Source organism: Cryptomeria japonica, chromosome 7 (assembly GCF_030272615.1).
Source record: "Cryptomeria japonica chromosome 7, Sugi_1.0, whole genome shotgun sequence".
Classification (NCBI taxonomy): Eukaryota; Viridiplantae; Streptophyta; class Pinopsida; order Cupressales; family Cupressaceae; genus Cryptomeria; species Cryptomeria japonica.
This window is the reverse complement of record NC_081411.1, coordinates 617,467,606-617,488,527: the sequence shown is the minus strand read 5'-3', so window position 1 is coordinate 617,488,527 and position 20,922 is coordinate 617,467,606.

Genomic DNA, 20,922 nt, shown 5'->3' with positions numbered 1-20,922 from the left:
ACAATAAAACATTTTACAAACAAAATAATATCCGATGCAATAACCGATTAAACATGTCGACTTAAAGCATTTACAACAATAATTAATCATCTCCATAGCGTGCCATGAACCTGTCGGTGTAACCCTAGGTAACCCTGGACCTATTTGCCGGTAAAAGCAAATATGCAAATATGAATATACCAATGATTAATTCTTCAAAATAAATTGTCCACATGATGTCTTCGACAGTACCAAGTGTCTTCCATATCCTTCCAAGTGTCGGTGATCATTATATCCTGCTGGTGAACCATATACCAGTAACTGTGCAGTAGTTACTTGCTTGCTGGTGAATGCTGCTAGATCTCGAAAGTGCTAGTGTTTTAATAGGTGTTGACATCAATGACAAAACCATACCAAAATACCAATAGGTTTTTTGTAACTCAGTATAATGTTAGATATTTTCCATATGATAAGGCACTGGTAATCTGGGATTCCATGCATGAAAGACGAGGGTTGTGCAACACTTTAAAAGCTGGTGGTGCTAGTGCTAGTGCTAGTGCTAGTGCTGAGACAAATGATGGATCACAAACTCAGAGTTAGCATGAAGACGAAGAAATTTTTTAATACTTGACTCAGAATGAAGATGAACCTGTTAGTACTAGTTAGTTTCTGGATCTTGAGTCCATTTGGGATATAGAATCCTCGGAGTGAGTCACTGAAGTGAATTAGCAGTCAGTTTATAGGTATTTATAACTATACTACAGTTCTTGAGTCATATTACAATTTCAATTTGCAAAATTGCAATACTATAGTTGTCATTGATGATTTTTGATATTGTATTCCTTGAATTTGTCAATCAGAACGGATACTTATTTCATATTTTTTATTGTGAATTTGAATTATTAGTAAACAATTAGAATTTATTTTCTGAATTATTAGTAAATTGGTATTTGGTTCCACGTTATGTTGAACATGAAATGCAACAATTTGTGTCACAAGATCCATAAAATTATTCATATTGCATAACTGTTACTGCTAGAACCTTTCTACTGTTCTACATTAAAAATTTAAATGCTTAACATGATGTTCATGGCGATTAGGGTTTTGTGTTTGTTTTTTGTCTTAGTTGGCTAGTAAACCGAAGTTGTCGTGCATTGAAAATCTAAGTTGTCCTCTCTTTATTTGTCCATGTCAACGTCAAGTGTGGTCAAACGATTGATCAGACATTGAGACAACGAGACATGTTTAATGTTTCATCTCTAACTCGCAGATAAATTTCATGTTTAACAATTTAAGTGGCGAGTTAGCGAGTGTTGGTTTGGGTTTAAATCGCGAGGTCTCTAGTTTTTTGAGTGTTAGCATTTTATGTTAGCGAGCTGGAGATTGTTAATGAAATTGCTTTGGTCGCGAGGTCTCGAATTGGTTTGATGCCATGCATTATAGATGCGAGGGTTAGCGAGTAAGTACTAAGTCATTAATGGTTTGTGTGCCACTGCTTGCACCTGTTTATGACGGTAAATTAACATAAAACATCGATTATTGTTGGTACTCGCTGGGTCACTGCGGTAAAGAGATAAAAAGTTTTGAGATTTTATGAATATCGCTAGCTCACAGGTCCTTTATCATCAAGTCAGTTTAAGTCACGAGCTTGTGAGTACTGGGAGATTTTAGTTGTCGCTACCTCGCAAGATGTTTTGCACTTGACCATTTTATGTTGTGAGGTTGCGATTGGGTGTGATTTTATGTTGTTGCAAGGTCGCGAGGTGTTCGTTGTTAAGTCATTTTAATTTGCAATCATGCGATGTGGTTGGTATCGCAGCTTAGTTGGTTTCATTGCTTGCTCGCAGGTTTTGAAGTTGTTTAGCATTTTACGTTGCGATCTGGCGATAGGTAAGTTTTGGTCTGATTTTGTGGTCATCGCATGCTCGTGGGTTTGTAAGTCTTAAGTCAAAAAGTGTTGTGAGCATGCGATAGCGGTTAAGTGCCTTGTTGTCGCAGGATCGCAAGGGTTTAAGTCAAGTTAAGTTTCGAGTTGCGAGCTTGCGATGAAATAAGTTATTTTGTTAGATTTGTAGTGGTTGCTAGCTTGCAAGTAAAGAAAGAATATTACAAATATTGTTGTGAGGTTGCGACTAAAGGGCTTGATTTACTAATATTATCTGCCACCTAAAAAAATTTGGGCTTCGCCCTGTTAGATCTGAATATAGACTATCTAGGCTTAAGCATGTCATTTTACGTAGAGTGCTATACTGATTGATATACATAGTTCTATCTTGGGATATGTTAACAAGTTTGTTCATTGAATCTAGCATGGGGAGAAGACTAGCTAAAGTTAACAGAGTCTCTATATCACTTAACTTATGTAAGAGATTAGGAGCTTTGTCTACTGTGAGGCGTTGCTCATACATTAGTTCGATCAAGGATTGATATTTTGTTAGAACTTGTTACGCTGGTCCATGCAAGGAGATTCATCTGGTCTCAACATCCCTGAGAAGCTTGTTTCCTATTGTTACTCCCTCAGCAAAAATCTAAAATTCTGCAAAATGTTTAGGACTTTGGTAGAAGTATGAGTGGAGCTCGTGGACCAGATCTTCAAATTTTTACACTGTAGGAAATTGCTTACAATTCTATATGGTAAATTCATTCGATGGGCCATGCAATGAATGCCAACCATGTATGGTGCAATACTAGTTTGTAATCTTGCGCAAAGATCGGTCCTTTGACCTTGCATTACTGCAGCTCCATCAGCTCCAGCACACACCAACTTCTTGGAAATTGTCAAGTCATCCATACTAGCAATTTCATTCAAAGCTTTCTTAACTTCCAAATATAAATTTTCTGTTGTTGAATTGCCCCTCATTTTATGAACATAGAGTAGATGAGCTCGGCAGACGTGTTCTTTTACGGTATACACATGCATACAAACTCAAGCAGTGTTATCTACCACAGTAACTTCATCTATGGATAATGAAATGAAATTTGACTCTTTTACACTCTCTTACAAATTTTGCTTTTCCACCTCAGTGAGACAGTTTGCCATTTCCCATCTAGCATTTATTGACCACTGTGACATAAGATAGTGAGGAACATTGAAAAAAGATAATAAATTACTAAATTCTGGGAAATATTTCATAGGACGCCCTCTCGACAGAATATGAAAAACAACACTCATCTGAACAGTCTTTGCCAGGTTTGCATCTTTCGCTGCATGTTCAAGCCCAACCTTGATTGTATTTACAAATCCACTATTACCAATCAGTGTTGTTTTGTGGTTATGCTCTTCATATTCCACGACATACTTAACATGAAGACATTCTTCCTTTGATTTCCATCTTACTACTCATGTTTCCTTTCCATCTATGATATTTTTTTCATAAACCTTACCAATATGTTTTTCTATGGTGTCAAGCTTTAGCTGCATCTTCTTCTCTCTTTTAGTTTTCCAGCTACAAATCTTACACCTGCATTTTGTTGGTTGTTCATCATTGTTTGGGACCCGTTCAATGAATGGGTACTTTGCTACCCAATCAATCTTAAAACTCCTTATCATCTCCCACTCTCACCCTAGTTTTACTTTCCTTTTTCTTTTATTCCTACCAACATCATCTTCAGTACTAGCATTTGCATCTGAGTGAATTATCTCATTGTGTGTATCCCTTAGAATGTCTTATGCTGTGTCGGTATTGTCATTTAACTCGATGACAATCCCACCTTGTGGTGGTGGTGAGCTACTGTGAATGGATTCTGCAATTGCAGAAGTTGATGGACCAAAAACTTTGCCAATTCCAAAGAAAGACTTTATGGTAGTATCTTTAAGTTTAAGTTTTGGGCATTTTGATGGCCTCTCAATCCCTTCAGTTTCACTGCCCTGAGGAGTCTTACCCTTGTCTAACATCCCAATCCCTTCACCACCCTGAGGAGTCTCAGTCTCACCCTTGTGTGACATCTCAATCCCTTCACCACCCTAAGGAGTCTCACCCATGTTTGACTGTGACATCTTGAGTCTTGACCTCTCACTGTGAATTAAAAGTTAAAACTAATACTATCAAGTATGAAGAAATGATTACTCACCTTTATGCCTTCTCAATTCTCTGAACCAGGAATTAGGAATGTCTGGACTTGTGTTGTAGGATTGTAACTTTGGCCTTTCGCCCTACAATGAACTTCGACTTTCCAACTCAATTTGCAGAATGCAAATCGAGACTCGAGAGCTCCCAATTTACTAATCAGACAGGAACAAATTGTAAGAAAGAGTGTATTTATAGCAATCCCTGATTGCATTTTAGCGAATTGCGCGGGGCTCGGGTATCATAATTTCCAATAAACATTTAATTTAGTTACATTTTTAGTGAATTGTGTGGGCATGCAATGAACATTTAATTTAAGCGGGGCGAAATGGGTCCTCAAATGCTTATATTGTTTTAATTGATATTGGCAAATTTGGCCGATGCGTGCAATGAACATTTAATTTACCATTGACAAATTAGGTCCTGGGTACGTGGTTGTTTTACTATTGCTGGCGAATAATGAAGGTGATCTAATACCCATGTTTGAGTGATTCCAGGCGAATATTACGGGCATGCATGTCGACGGTGTGTGGTCAATGGCGAAGCCAGATTCTATAGTGTACCGTTAACCCCAAAATTCTAGGCGATTTGACCACGATGTTGCCCCAGACTATTCGCGCAGAATTCGCCAATTGGCGAAGATTCGCCACTAAAAAACTCTCTGAAGACATCAATCAAGGCATCAATCAATTACAATTGCTCATCACAATGCCTAAATATAATCATCAAAGTGAATTTAACATGAACAACATCCAACAAATTCATTTGAAACATAAGTGGTAATCTTTTTAACAAATGCACTATTCTATTGAACACAGGCGCTAAATCAAACATATGTGTGAACCTTTTTCGCACAAGTGCTAAACCTTGGAACAAAAGCATGAAACAATCAAAAGCATTGCCCTATACATCATATGCGCAAACACTCAACGCATAAGCGCTGACAAATCAGGTGTGCTAACATACATCACAAATGCACTATCAAAATGAGCATATGCGCTAAAATTATTAGATGTGCTAACTTTAAATGCAAAAGTGCTAACAAATAAAATGAAAGCGTTAAAACACGATGCCAAAAATCAGAAATTCTTTAAAAAGTCTCATACGTGCCCAAAAACATGGAAAATCATATGACAAGTTGCAAACAAAACTCAAGATAAGGTACATACTAGATACCCATAGTCAAGAGGTCGCTGATATCGTTGAACATGCTCAAATCAATGGTTCTCAAATGGAATCACCATTTTGCCACCTCACCTAGACAATTCTTTTTACTCCACAAGTTGACAAGGATGCAAATGAAATTGAAATTACCTTTGGTTAATTTTATATTTACCATTTGGAAGGGTAATTAATGCTTTTGAATGGGGCAATTTTATTTATTTTTCACAAATAAATTTAATTAACGAACCTTTTCATTACCGTGAGATCAATCGCTTATCCAAAATTTTCAACAAATTCTCGATCAATCTCCCAAGGGGGCACACGATCAGGATTTTTATCTCCATCAGGCGCATTATTAAGACTTGATTTAATCTTTGAAACAATATCATCTCGACATCATTTCAAAGAGGGGCAAAATGTATACACATAAAAATGGCTATGAGCAATTAAATAAATATTTTATATTTATTTAATAATTATTCTTCTATTAAATAGTTAATTTGAAAAGATTAATTTATTTAATTCATTTCATGTCCTTCTATTAATTAATTTAATTGAAATATTTTATTAATTAATTCATTTATCCTTTTCTTCTTATCAATTAATTAAATATCTAATATTTAATTATTCCTCTTAATCAATTAAATATCTAATATTTAATGGTTATTCTTCTATCCTATACTCTCAAATATTTAATGATTTCTTAATTACTTAATCCTTTTTCCAACTCATCTTTCCATCTCCACTTCATCTTTCCTTTGCCAACTCATCCATCATGTGGCTAAATTAATTCAACAAAATTAAAATAAATAAAATATTTATTAGCCATATCTCCAACCTCCAAAATAAATGAAAGATTGTGTATGTACACATATAATATATTTCCTAACCTTCTTCTATATTCTCTCCACCATCCGTACATCTTGGGAAGGACTTGAGTCCACTTGTCCTCTCATGCCTAAATCTTCTCCAACCATCCCTAGATTCCCTCAGTCAGTAACCCAATCAAGGTGAGATGAGTGACAATGTCTTCTTCTTCCCCCTTTCTCTCAACCTTCACCTTTGCTCACAACCATCCAAAGATGTAGATCTGATCATGACCGTTGATCCATGCCACATCATCTTATCCTCTCAAAGTCTATAAATGTGGGAGTTTGAGTTGAGGAAGAGTTAGCCTTCAAGTGAGTTTTCAAGTTAACCATTTGTGAAAACTTATACATCTATGAGTTTTATCTTGAAGCAATTTAGTATTTCTCGTTTAGCATAATCATTTGCATAGCATATCATACTATCAGTTATCAGTCTAGTCTTCATATGCCATCTTGGAAGCTATCAGTGCTTGTTTGAGAGCACATCATTTGCAACCAGGAACAATGGAGTTAAGACACAATGAAACTTAAATCATGAAGGTAAATGTAATATTTTTATTTTAATATCAATTTCATGTAGTTTCATTGGTTGAGTTTGGATTTCTTGTAGCATTTCCTTTGTATTTTGTGAAGCTAACATGTTGCCGACCTAGTATTATGATGATGAAATTGAAGTTGACAAAGTATATATATATACATACACATCCATATATATGTATATGTATATATATACTTATACATATATATACATATATACACATATGTATATATATATATATATATATATGTATATATATACATATATGTACATATGTATATGTATATACATATATATATGTATACACACACACACAGATATATATATACACACACACACAGAGATACACACACACACACACACACGTGTGTGTGTGTGTGTGTGTGTGTGTGTGCGTGTGTGTGTAATTTTAAAGGTTTAAATTGGATATATTTAGATTAATGTTGTTAGTTTTGAGCATAGAGTTTTGTTTGCAAAATATATACATGTATTTTATTTAGATATATTTGGAAATTTTGATATATTTCAGAGGAAATTTATTTAGATTTACACATATGTTATCTCATATAATTAATTAATCATGTGGTTAAGTTCCATTTAGGATTATTTATATGTATACTTCATCATTTGAACTCTGGATTCTCTCTTTGGATTGTTGTTGATCAAAATCATGATAACCAACTAGCAATAATGTACTACGTTATCTTTAGTGAATTGTATAATGAAATGTTAGTTTTATTGTGCTAATTAATAGGAATTAAAATGAGTATAATGATTTAAATTTGGGTTATTGGAAATTAATATTAATTTGTATTAATGAATGTATTGAAGTTAATTTTGGACTTTTTGGTGATAAGTTAAGATTGGGTTCTTCTATGTTTGGCATTATGAGACCCTACAATTGCTTTGATTTTTGTCCATTATTGTGGGATACCCGGTTATGTTATTAGATTATTTTAGGTTCCAGAGGCTAGGACAATGTTTGAGAACCTTTTTGTGGATGGTTTACTCATTGTCTTTTTATGCATTGTGATCGGTGCCATGTATGACTTCTATGCCAGTCAATATTTCCTTGTAACATTGATCCTCCTTGTTGTAAACCTGTTCTAGCAAGCCAGTCAACCTTGCTGTGGTAGAGAGGTCTAGACCCTTGATGTATCTAGGTGTTGTAGACGTTGTGTTGAATTTTGAATTCCTAGGTGCAAGTCAAGGCGGAATGGCTCTCATTGGGGGCCAAGACCCAAAGTGGTCGCCAGGGTAATTCAATGAGAGTTTTGTAATCAAGTGAAAACCTAATTAATGAATCTTGGGTGGGTAGTTAGTTCACATTAATAAAGATTAATTGTTGCCTCTTTTACCTAAAAATGCTTGTTTAGGTTTGGGGTAAGTAGAGAAGGCCTAGAATGGCGCCCACCAATCTTGTCTCTTCGATAGGTTGGTGTGGTCAACTAGTGTTTGTATGGGGGCCAGGGATCGGGAGAGGTCACTAGGGTAACCCAAGATGGTGGTCGGGACCTAGTGAAGACCTACCAGGGTAACTCATGACAACCTAGTGATGACACTCATCCCTATTGCATACCTAGTGGTAACTTATGTCTTTTATCCTCTTGTGGGTTGCTTGGGCCTCTGGAATGTGGTTGATTTTTTTATGAGTCTCTTTTGGTTATAGCCTTGTGAGTCTCTAGTCATGTGTCAACAGTCTTGTGATCCTCTTGTGAGTACAGTCTTGTGGGTTCTCTTGCGAGTTATGATGGTACCCTTGTTTGCTTGTCTCCATCTTGTGGGTCTGACTGATACCTCCTAGCACATGGGTGGACCTTATGGTACCACATGGTTGGGTGGAGTTCTTTTCGCACCCATTGGGTTTTGGATCATCTTGCATCATTATTGTGATGGCTCGTTGGAAGATTGAAGACTTTCATTATGTACTAGATTCATGTATTCACTCCATTGTTTTTACTCATGGAGATTTTATCCTTATGGATACCCTATGATGTAATTGATGATCATATTTATATTCTCATGACAATGTATTATGCTTCTTGATCCTTGTAAGACAATGCTATCATATGTTATGAGATTTATTTTGTCCTGGTATGTTTAGTTATTGTTTTCCTTGTGTAACATCGTTGTGGGGCCTTGAGGACTATTCCTAGTTATCTTTGTTAATCTTATCTTTATCTTGTTATATGGATCACATCGCATATGTATAATTTATCCTAAAAAAAAAAGAAATTATTCGCATTTTGTTGTTTATTTTTTTGAAGTCCTCTGGGCCTCATAGCAGGGCATTACAACATCTGCGTTTTTGTCTTATCCTTTGTGTGTGAACAAAGAAGCATATTGCAAGAACCCTCTTTCTTAAGTATTTTTTCTTTCTTCCCTTTCACTACATTCCATCCTTCCTCCTGCTCATCTACATCTTGTAGTACCTATGTCATTGCATGTTGGACCTCCTCAACATTTTCTCAAGAAGTGTGCAATAACCTATTCACCAAACACCCTAGAGTTTCTTTCCCCATCTCCATCACACAAATAACATTACCATTGTCCTTTTTCAAACTCAAAATCGTTTCCAAGGCCTCAAGTGATTGTTGAGAATTAAGTGATGCTCTATTATAATTTCTCTATTCAAACAAAGCCTTAGAGTTGTTATTTTGACTTGCATAATCTTTCTCCATCAAATAATGATTGGGGGATACCTCTTTCCACCAAGTGGTTAGTTTATCCCACTTACGCTTATCAATTTGGGTAGCAATATGTCCTATTTGAAAATATCTTCAACATCTGAAGGGAACCCCTTCATAATCCAAATATTGTAGCCAACTTCCTTTTGAAGTTTTCATTAAAACCTCTCAGGAAAACTTAAGTCACATCCATCTCTGGACCAAAATAAGAGCATAAGTAGTATGGAAAAAATTTAAGGAACCCTCATCCACCATAAAAAATATACCCAAATATTTTTAGATAGTCTCCAAGGAAGAATCAAACCAATATTGTAAAGGGATATTTCAAAGTCTTACCTAGAATGGAACCCTATCAAAAGATTTAGTAGCTAGATTGAAATTTGGGAACCGTGGTTTAAGAATGAGCAAGTACTTGTCCTCCCAACATCACTAAAATTCACAAAGGATCTTGTTCATGTCCTACACATTATCAAAGACAACCACAAAGAAGCCTCGAGCACCTATGAAGATATGAACATCCCCTTCCATAATGGGTTCTAGAACTTAGAAATCAATTTGTGAAGTTCACAATGGCTCGGCCAAAAACCTTTAAACCGTCCAATCAAGCCATGTTCTGCAAAAAACCACCCATTTTCAACTACTCCATTTTCCACCTTCTTAGTTAAAATCATTATTGTAGAACTACCACTAGGTTGTGTAGTTTGAATAGCCACATCCCTCCCCTCCAAACTAGAATCATCTTTATTTTGTTATTTCTTTACACTGAACCCTTGTCCCAAAAAACCATGTTAATCTACCCCTTTGGCTTGCTCACCCTACTTCAACTCATTTGTTCCCTCTCCTCCCATTTGGAACACCCACCCTTGTCCCAAAAAACCATTAGTCTACCCTTTGGGTTGCTCACCCTACTTCAGCCCATTCATTCCCTATTTGCCCATTTGGAACATCCCTCTCCCAAAACAAACATGATAAAAGTGCTTTATCCTACAATATGGGGTTCATCCACCACTACTAGTTTCATAAAAATGGCCTCTACATTCAACCATTAGATTGCCCTTGTTTTCTAGGGCCTCATCAAAGTCTGTCTCTCACCCATTGAGACCATTACTAAACCATATAAATCCAGTTGTTGGGCCTACTCCACTGTGGAGCACTAGTTGCAAGCCTTTGAGCCTACAAAAAAACCTAGCATTAGGAGGATACCGAAGTGGTTGCATCATGTTATTATACCCAATTGTTAATTAAATTAATCTAGGTTAATTTATGTTTATTGTGTACATGCATTATTTAATCAGCAATAGATTACACTTAAGGAAAGTAAATTTTCCTTTACATTTTGGTGAATCCATCCGTGTTTACATCCCCTAGAGTTTGACCTTAGGGCTATGCCTTCCCTGATTTTATGTTGTTTTAAATATAATATCAATTTGATATTATCAGTCATTTTAGATTTAAAGGGTCTAAGTTCATTTACGCTTGCTATACTATGATCAAGGTTTAGATATTGCATAGTGGCATTCATCTTTTTGCCCACCCTTGCACTTTTTTATATGCTTACCAAATTCCTTTGTTTAGGTCTTGCTCCATGGCTAATTTTCATAGATACATTTCAAATTTTGATAGGTTATAATCTTTCATTTCCTAACATCTTTATATCCATGCCATTCTCATGTTGAATTTCATTAAGGATAGGGATGTGTGTATTATGGAGTTTTTTTATGTCATTTATTATATTTTCCTTCATGTAACTGATTAGTGTTCATTCTTTCCTATTAAATATAGTCATGTCATTTATTTGTGATTTTATTCATGATTGTGTAGATTGCAATAGTGATGAGCACATGATTATTGAGGTTTTACCTTGAGACGTGCCTCGTAGGATGGACATAAATGATATACTTTTGCATCCTTCTTGTTTCTATGATATTTCATTGCATTACATGATGATCTTATACTTGTAGATTCATGAGTTTTAGATAACATATCCTCTCTCATACATGATGATATGATGCATGATGATCAATCTTCTACATCTCATGCGTGTTTTGTCTATACATTCTATGATAATGTAATACCAAATAATGATATATTTAATTTTTCATCTAGATGATTATGATGTGGTTATATACCCTTATCCACTTGATGGTGAGATTATGAACCTTACTAAATAGCTTTCATATGATGATTTTGGTGGTTCTACAAACTCCTCTTTATGTGTGAAGTCACTTGTAGCTATGTACATTTAGATGATGATATCATATCAGTTAATGATTTTAGATTATGCTTAAGTATTAGAATTTTATAATGGTTTGTTTCATCTTATTTTATTTACACTGTTTGATTTTAGCTCATGCTCTCATTTCCTATTTCTCTAGTCATTATTTGCATGAGGATTGTATGTCCTCCCATAATTTATCATAATAAAAAAGAGAGTTTGAAAGGGGTACACTTTGACTATATATGCATGAGGATTGTATGTCCTCCCATAATTTATCATAATAAAAAAGAGAGTTTGAAAGGGGTACACTTTGACTATATAATGTTTTTAAAAAAAATAAATCATTCACAAAAATATCTAGATTTGAATATTTACTTGTTAAAGAAAGATGAGAGACATAAACAAATGTGATCCAAAGGGGTAATACAAACATGCACATTTAGAGGTAAAGGTATGCTTGAATTAAGGATTATATTTTCAACATGATAGTTCACAAGCATGTGTTCCTTGAGAGATGTATACCTCATAGAAGAGGTTTATAATTTCTTAGGTACAATACATAAGTTTGTATGTAGTTCCAAACATGCACTTGGATTATATTATTAGTTAATTATTTCATGACTAATTGATTAGAATTAAGAATTATTTTTATAAAAAATGCAAATGAAAAGAGGATGATTTAAATTATGATATTATTAAGATTCCATATCATTTACGTGATTTGGCAATAATTATGAGAGAGAACCTATTCATGTGTGATTGAGTGTGAATGAGTGTAGGCATGAGTCGAAGGCAGGAACATGATTGAGGAGAAGTGGTCTAGTCACTTGATAAAGAATGGCCATGATGGGAAACATGTATCACACACAAAGTAGCTTCATACATATCTATATTTTAAATAGATTAGAGAATGCATTTGAATGATTCTATGATGTCTATGATTATCCTTTTTATCATATTGCTTCAATTGATTTGATAAGAAAAATAAGAAAAAAATTGCATACCTTGTTTACATCTATCTATTTATACATATATCTATTAGAAAAATAAATGCTTTGATTTTAAATGTATATTGAATCTTTCTTTAAAAATAAAAAGTAATTGTACATGTATTATATGTATATTGGTAGGCTAGTTTTGAAATATATTTATATACTAGTATACCTATATTAAAAATATGTCGATCGATATCTTATAATAGAAGATAATCATCTATAAAATAAATGTTCTTCTAAAATACTAAACACCAAGAAGACAAATCCATTAAAGTCCCGCATGCAAAAAGTTGTGATTGTGAATCTAGCTAAAGACACGTGGCGAGGGTTCTATTTTATTTGGAGTAATAAAATAACACCTCCACAAAAGCCAAAACATGACTTGCTTCATGCATTTACTTGTCATTTGCATGTCAAATTGTTTTAAAAATGGATTTTTGTTTACGAATATTTTGATGTCAGTGTAGATGCCTCTCGACATAACTAGTATACCTATATTTAAAAAATTTATGTAAAATATGTCGAGAGATATCTTATAATAGACGAGAATCATCTATAAAATAAATGTTCTTCTAAAATACTAAAAACCAAGAATACAAATCTATTAAAGTCTTGCATGCAAAAAGCTTGAACCTAGGTGGAGACAAGTGGTGAGGGTTCTATTTTATTTGGAGTAATAAAATAACACCTCCACAAAAGCTGAAACATGGCATATTCATGCATTTACTTGTCATTTGCATGTCAAATTGTTTCAAAAATGGATTTTTGTTTACAAACATTTTGATGTCATTGTAGATGCCTCTCGACATAACTAGTATATCTATATTTAAAAAATATAAGTAAATTATGCCGAGAGATATCTTGTAATAGAAAGGAATCTGACGATTGCAACAATATTAGTAGTATACAAGAGTTTCAAAAATATGGATAATAATAGAATTGATTGTTCCCTTTTAAATATTATGGCACTCTTTCACTATCATTTGAATGTAACAGTTTCATATAATTGGAGACAAGTGGCGAGGGTTCTATTTTATTTGGAGTAATAAAATAACACCTCCACAAAAACCAAAAGATGGCATATTTCATGCATTTACCCATCATTTGCATGTCAAATTGTTTTAAAATTGAATTTTTGTTTACAGACATTTTGATGTCATTGTAAATGCCTCTCAACATAAATATATGCGCATGCCAACTGTCATATTGTAATTGTTTTATCAAACTGTTATTTAAGCTCATGTGATCTATGTATATTGGAGGCTGATTGGTTTTTAAACCAAATCTCATATATTATAAACTATTCCTTGTAGTCGATTTCAATACTCATGGCATCGAACTTTAGTAAGTTTGTATACAATAAACTTAACTTATAACTAAATGCTATTATCAGTATCAACTAAATGCAATTAGCAAATTATTATATCGAACCTGTAGTTCAATGCCTAACATAAAGGCCGTTCTCTTTTCTCTCTGCAACATATTATTTTTTTAGCATGAACTATTGATATCGTTAGAACAAGGTCTGCACTTTCAATATGTCGTTTGGCAAAGGAAAACTGTAAAAATGTTATTTTGGGGGAGATTATTTAAGTCACGTGATAGTGACTTAAAATATATCATTCACTTTGAGTTGGAAAAGAAAACATATTCTTGTGAGTTGGGGGAATCGTTGGTGGGAGCAATGCATCATGCTTATCTCCAAAGGAATGATTTCTATAGTGTTGAAGCCGAATATAGTCAAGAAAAGAAAACAGTCTCACAGGGGGGGGAACGATAGAATATGGGTGGCTAATGCAGAATCAAGATGGACAGCTACATGGTAAAGGAAGGCTTGAAATTTGAACTTGCTATAGGAAGTGTTACATATTAGGTATGCCCCCTACAAAACAACACTTTACTGTGAAAAACAATATGCATTTGTTGGGGAGAATATCTAATATCTTGTCTACATTATTGCACCGATTTTATGAATGGAAATATCATCAAATAGAACACATGTAATATATCTAATTCTATCTTATGCACATGCATGAGCAGATAACTATCCTTATGGTGCAAGCTTGCAACCACCAAAATCTTTTTGTTTGTCTTCTACTTGCCTTTGATCTGTTGAAGCCTTACTTTTGCCTTATATTCACACCTGATTTATCCTTCTACATTTTGTATACATACTATAAAGTAGTAAACATGTGATCTTCTACGTTGATCAAATTCTAAAGTCTTGTTTTGTGCATTGTGAATGATCAACCACACCATCTTTGAATCCACACAAAAAGGAACTGAAATATGTGAATCTTTATCTTTATCTCCCAAATCGATTTGAAATGATATTGTTGGAGGTTTAGATAGATTTAGGAAGTGTGATTTGTAATGATATTGTTGGAGCTAAGTATAGATTGAGGAAGTGTGAATGATATACATGTCGACTTAAGTATAAAAGAGACAACCTTTCATTATGCATGCTATTATTCCTTCGTAGGAATATTTACTTGCATCTTATTTTTTTCTTGATTGCAATTTAATATCTCATTATAGTTAAGTATTTGATATTTATATTTATGCTTTAACCTTAAGCGACATCATCTTTTGGGATTCTTGATATCATTTTATTCTCAAGCTTGATGCAATATTAGTTCCTTATAATTGAATCTAGTAACGCTGCATTAGAGTTTTACATCTATGAAGTGATACTTAGGAATATTGGTCATTTATATCTTAGAGATCATAGAATTAAAAAATCATATCTATAAGGGGTAAGTGCACAAAGATGGTGGTCAAAAAGGGGTACAAGTGGACACTTTTTTTCTTCTGAAATCAGGTGAACCTGAATTTGGAAGCAAAATTTGAAAGTCATCCACTCAAGATATGAAGATAATCAAAGAACAAATATTGTAGTACTCTGAATGTAGTTTCCAAACTACTAAACTTTTTCAAAATTGGATAGGATTAAGGGGGTCAAATCCTTCGCCCATGAAAAACAGACCCTGATTTTTTCTTAAAAACATAACATAGTGTTTAACGTGCGCATCAAAAAAGTCATAGTTAGATTTAGTATTTTGACAAATCCTTTAGCAGAAAGATAGTTAAGAGTGAGCACTAGAAGATGTGTATTTTTTTTTTATGATTTTTCCAATCGAGCACATCCTAAAAATTAGGTACCTGTTCATGCGTGAAGCATAAGTTGCACTAAAAAAATTGAAAATAATTTTTTTTTTAAATTGTAAAAAATCAAGTGCACTACAATAATATATAAAGTTTTTAAAATTTTGATAAGTAGATCAAAAGTTATCAAAAAAATGGTACATGTATGTCTATGAGAACTATGGAGACACTGGTAAAAGAAATTCAATAATAATATGTTATTGTTGTTCAATTTTTAAAAAAATTATATGGTTAGAAAGCTCAGAAGTCGATAAACCAAATTAATAAAATAAAACATGTCAAAAAGGAGGGGAATGGAGGGAAATCAAACTTCCAAACCGTACCTTTGTCATCCAGGCCTATTTCCAAGCCTAAACAGTCAAAAGCGCGTACAGGTTGCCTATGGTATAAAAAGCGCATACAGGATACTTATGGTGTAAGAAGCGTGTACACTCTATCTTTACTATAAACAATGCATATGTGTTGTTTTTACTATAAACAATGCTTACGCGCTACTTTTGTTTAAAATTTGGGAGTGTGTATAATATGATATTGTATATATAATATGTGTATATACATATAATATATATATATATGTGTATATAATAATATATAGTATATTTTATATAATATATAATATATTAAGTATATATATACACACATATGTGTGTATATATGTGTATTGTCTCTCTCTCTCTCTCTCCCCCTTTCAAGCGCATACAAGGTACCTCTCTCTCTCTCCCCCCTTCTCCCTTCCTCCATACCCCACCCCTCTCTCTCTTCTTCTTTCCCTCCCTACTTCTCCCTTCCTCCCTCCCTCTCCCTCTCTCCCCTTCTCCCTTCCTCCATACCCCATCCCTCTCTCTCTTCTTCTCACTTTGATTTACAATGGGAGAAGAAGGTATGTCATCCTCAATATCTCATTTTGATTTACCAAACGAACATAATTAGCCTAATGCAATTGAAGAAGAGAGATTTGATTTATCGTATGAACCTAATGCAATTGAAGAAGATACCACCTTGAATAATCAATTAAATGATGAATATACACCTGTTCTATTTGATGAATTGAATGTACACAATGCACCGATGTTAACACCTCCTAGAATCATTCGTAGGAAACCAAAGTATCTAATTGACATTGATGAAAATATATTGAAGCCAATGCCCGATAAAATGAATGAACGAACTTGTAGGAGAATGGTTAAAAGAATATGGAAAAAACTATTTTGAAAACTTAAATCAAACCACAAGATGTCAATTAATTGTTCAAATGATTAAAAATTTCAATTTTAGAGAGATAATGAAAATTCTAGGCCTAAGATCATCTGAAAGTAACAACGAAAGAACTATTGTGAGAAATCTATTTGATGCATATCAAGCTATTGGTTCAAAATCATGTACTAAAGATTCTAATGCTACTCGGCGTGTCATTACATCAACCATAATGGGCAAGAAAATAAAAAAAGATCGTTTGATAAGAAAAACAAGTAAGTCATTAAACGTTAGTAGAACAACATTAAGTAAAGCATTACAGAGGCGAGAAAAAATAGAGGAACCTAACACTAATTCTCTTTGGGCATTCTTGGGTAGACTACCACACAAAGGCAAGGTTGTTGTTGATGCACTAAGAACATTAATTAATTTTTTTTTGCATGACAACACAAGAGTTTTGCCCAACCAAAGAGATGTTGTTAGAAGGCGAATCGGGTCTACAAATCGTGAGCCACATGCCAAACACTATTTGGATATGACTCAAACAAAATTTTATGAAAGATTCCTTGAAAAATTTCCTCAAATAAGAATTTCTCAAAGATTTTTTGAAATGGCAAAACCTTTTTATATTAAGATTAATCATGTGCGCACAACATGTTGTTGTAGGATGCATATTGAATTTTCCAAGCACTATGATATTTTTTGTCATATTTGTTCTACTTTGCACACTAATGATGTTTTGTAGGAATGTAGTATACAAGGACCTCCTAAGTCGGTAAGAGAATTTATTTCAAGTGTGCTATGTAATAGACATGATGGTTGCATTTATTATAAGATGCCTTGTTTGGTAGGTTCTTGTGCTATATGTGGTGGTTTGCAACATTTACCAAGATGTGTACATTTGGAGAGCACACATGAAATTGGTAGGAAACTAGTTTCTTTTGGAAAATACAAGACATTCACATATGTAGTTAAGGATGAAGATTTGAAGAGATGTGAGCTAGTGAAAAATGATATATGTGTAGCTAAATTTATGAAAATGTTTCAAGAGAAACTAGTTTATGAGTACATAATGCATACAAATAGAGCTCGACGGTTAGATGAGCAATTCAAGTTATGTAAGGACACATTTCCTCTTCGCACCATTGTCTCTATCATTGATTTTGCTGAAAATTATACACTACAACCACAAAATGAAGTGCAATCTACTTATTATCATTCTACACAAGTTTCTATTTTTGTACACATAACATTCATGCATGCAAATGATAGCACATAGGAGGATAGAAAGGTTGTAAGAGAGTATCACTTATACATAAGTGATGATCGTACTCATTAATTAGTTTGTACAATAACACTTTAAAGTTTTCTATGATAATTTAAAGGAAAGAGATATACAATACAACCGACACTTAATATGGTCAGATAATTGTGTTGGCATTATGTGAACTAGTATAAGGACATGATGACATTGTATGTTGTCATTGATGTCAATATGCTAAAGAAGAGAGAACTGGTATGTTACCAAGAACTGGTATATGTGAGAACCGGTATAACATTATGAACTGGTACATGTGCCAGAGTGAAGCGGTGTGTTTGTTCAAGGTGAACCGACATGTGGTTATGGGAACCGGTACATGGAAGCTTTGTATGACTACCGGTTGGTAGTCTCAACTTCAGGGTTTCCGGTTGAAGTACTTCAAGTCTGTGTGACTCAACCGATGACTTTGTGTGATGAGTTAGCATTGTAACGAAGAACAGATTGTGTTGCCACACCAGCCTTGTGTGCGTGAAGGATCTTGCATGAAGGAGATTGTTCCTATCTACCTTGGGAATGTGCGAAGTCTGTAAACGGTGATAACGCGTGATGGGTTATCAACCACCATGAAATCGGTGGAAAACGAACGATGGAGAACGTCTTGAGATTGGTTCAAGACTGTTGCATTTAATGCAATGTGCTCAACAGTCAGGATTGAACCATTTGAATTGCTTTCTGAGTTTGTTGGCAAAAGTTGTGTGTGTGTATCCAAGAGAAGAGATACGTGATTCTTGCAAGACCAGAGAAGAGAAGTGATACCTGCAGAGTGTAAGTGCAGAAGGTGAAGAGGAGCTAAAGAGGATCTACATTGGCATTGAGTGCTGTTACCGGATCATTGTAATACCTGTTGATCTCTAACCACTTCAACAGTTGGGAAATCCCTTAACAGGATAGCTTTAACCGGCTTACTGTAAATTCTTTAACAGGGTGACTCAAAACCATTGAGTTCTTGAAATCCTCTAACAAGGTAACCTTTAACAGGGTTTAACCCTTAATTGGGTATTCTAGCCATTCCTTAACCGGGTGATCCCTAACAGGACCCGTTCCTAACAAAACCTATTGTATTAGTCTTTAACCAGACAAGGCTCCTAACAGAGCGGACTTCTAAAGAGTTCAAAAATAGCTTGTGGGTATTCATCCCCACCGTGGTTTTTCCCAGTTGGGTTTCCATGTGAAAAATCTGTGTGTCATGTGTGGTGTTATTCATGCGATGGTTTAAGTGATTTGTATCTGAAGGTAAATCATGTTGATCTAGCTGTTTATGTATCTTTGATGATAGATTACCTGTTCATGTACTAGGGTGAAATGGAATGAAGTATTAGATTGTATGAAAAGATAAGTGTCAACCGGTTTATGCTTGTCTCAGTTATTTTGGATTTTGTCGGTTGAACTCTATTTAAGACCGGTGTTACTGTTTGTCTGCCAAAGCACAAAGTCTGCTGACAAACCGGTTTAGGATTGTGTTTTTGTCTGTATTGATTCACACCCCCCTCTCAGTGCCGGTTTGGTACTATCCGTTCATCATTGAGTTATCAAATTGCACTGCATAATTCAAGAATGCAAGGATGTTTTATTGGTTGACAAGGATGCATATCACAAATGACATACAACATTTTTGGAATTTCATTGAGGCTGGACATGGTGAGGGAGAGCACGATGGTGCAGGAGCATGTGTAAAAAGAGCCCTATCTAGAGAAGAATTGAAGTACGAAGGTGGTGCTGAGTTGATAGATGCAAAAACAATTGTATGATGGTGTAAGTCTATGATGGGTCCAGGTAATCTAGGTACGTCAATGGTTTGTAGATATTTTGGGTTGATCACTAAATCTAACATTGAAAACTATCTAGATTGTTGTACAGTTGCAGGATTGAGTGACATGAACTCATTTATGAGTTCAAATTCAAGTTCACTAGTAATTTATACGAGAGAGATGGTATTTTTTTTCTCTTCATGCATGTATTGTTTGTGGGAAGAATGTGAATCACACGAGTGGGTTGACAAATGGTCTTGTAGACCATTGGTTCCCATTGATACATATCAAATTCTCAAAGCACTACAATTGAGCCAGATGGAGACATCAATGGATTTTGACCATGTATCCGACCTAGTGGATTCTGGTGATTTTTTGAGTTAATTTTTTTGCAAGTATTCTTTTTGGTTCATTTTGTTGTATATCACACTTTATTTTTGGTACTAATTATCACTTTATAAAATGCAGGTCATGTGTATGCAGTTGTTGCAGAAGAGAACAATGAAGAAGGAACGCATTACTATTTGTGTCGTTGTATTGAGCCTAAAAGAAAATTGACAACCACAATCATTGACAGAGAGGGTATTGAGTACCCAATAGGGCCTGTTTTCGTGATAGGAACATGGCTTATGAGATACCCTATCAAGAATTCTGATGTTTGGTTGTTCGAGGACTTTGAAACACACAGACATATTCTTCATGTTAGGGTTTCAAGCAGATCCGAAGCAAATATGAACTAACAATTATATGCAGATTTAAATACAAAAGATACAGAAATAAAACAAGACACAGATAACACAGAGATTTAACGTGGTTCACCCAGAATGGGTTACGTCCACCATACACAGTCGTCCAATCTTTCTTATTATCCAGCAAAAACAGTACATCAACCTTACAATGCCTTAACCATCCCAGCCACTTATAACATGCATTTTTAGGGCAACAAACAAAGTCGGCCTTTTTAGGGTTTTATTACA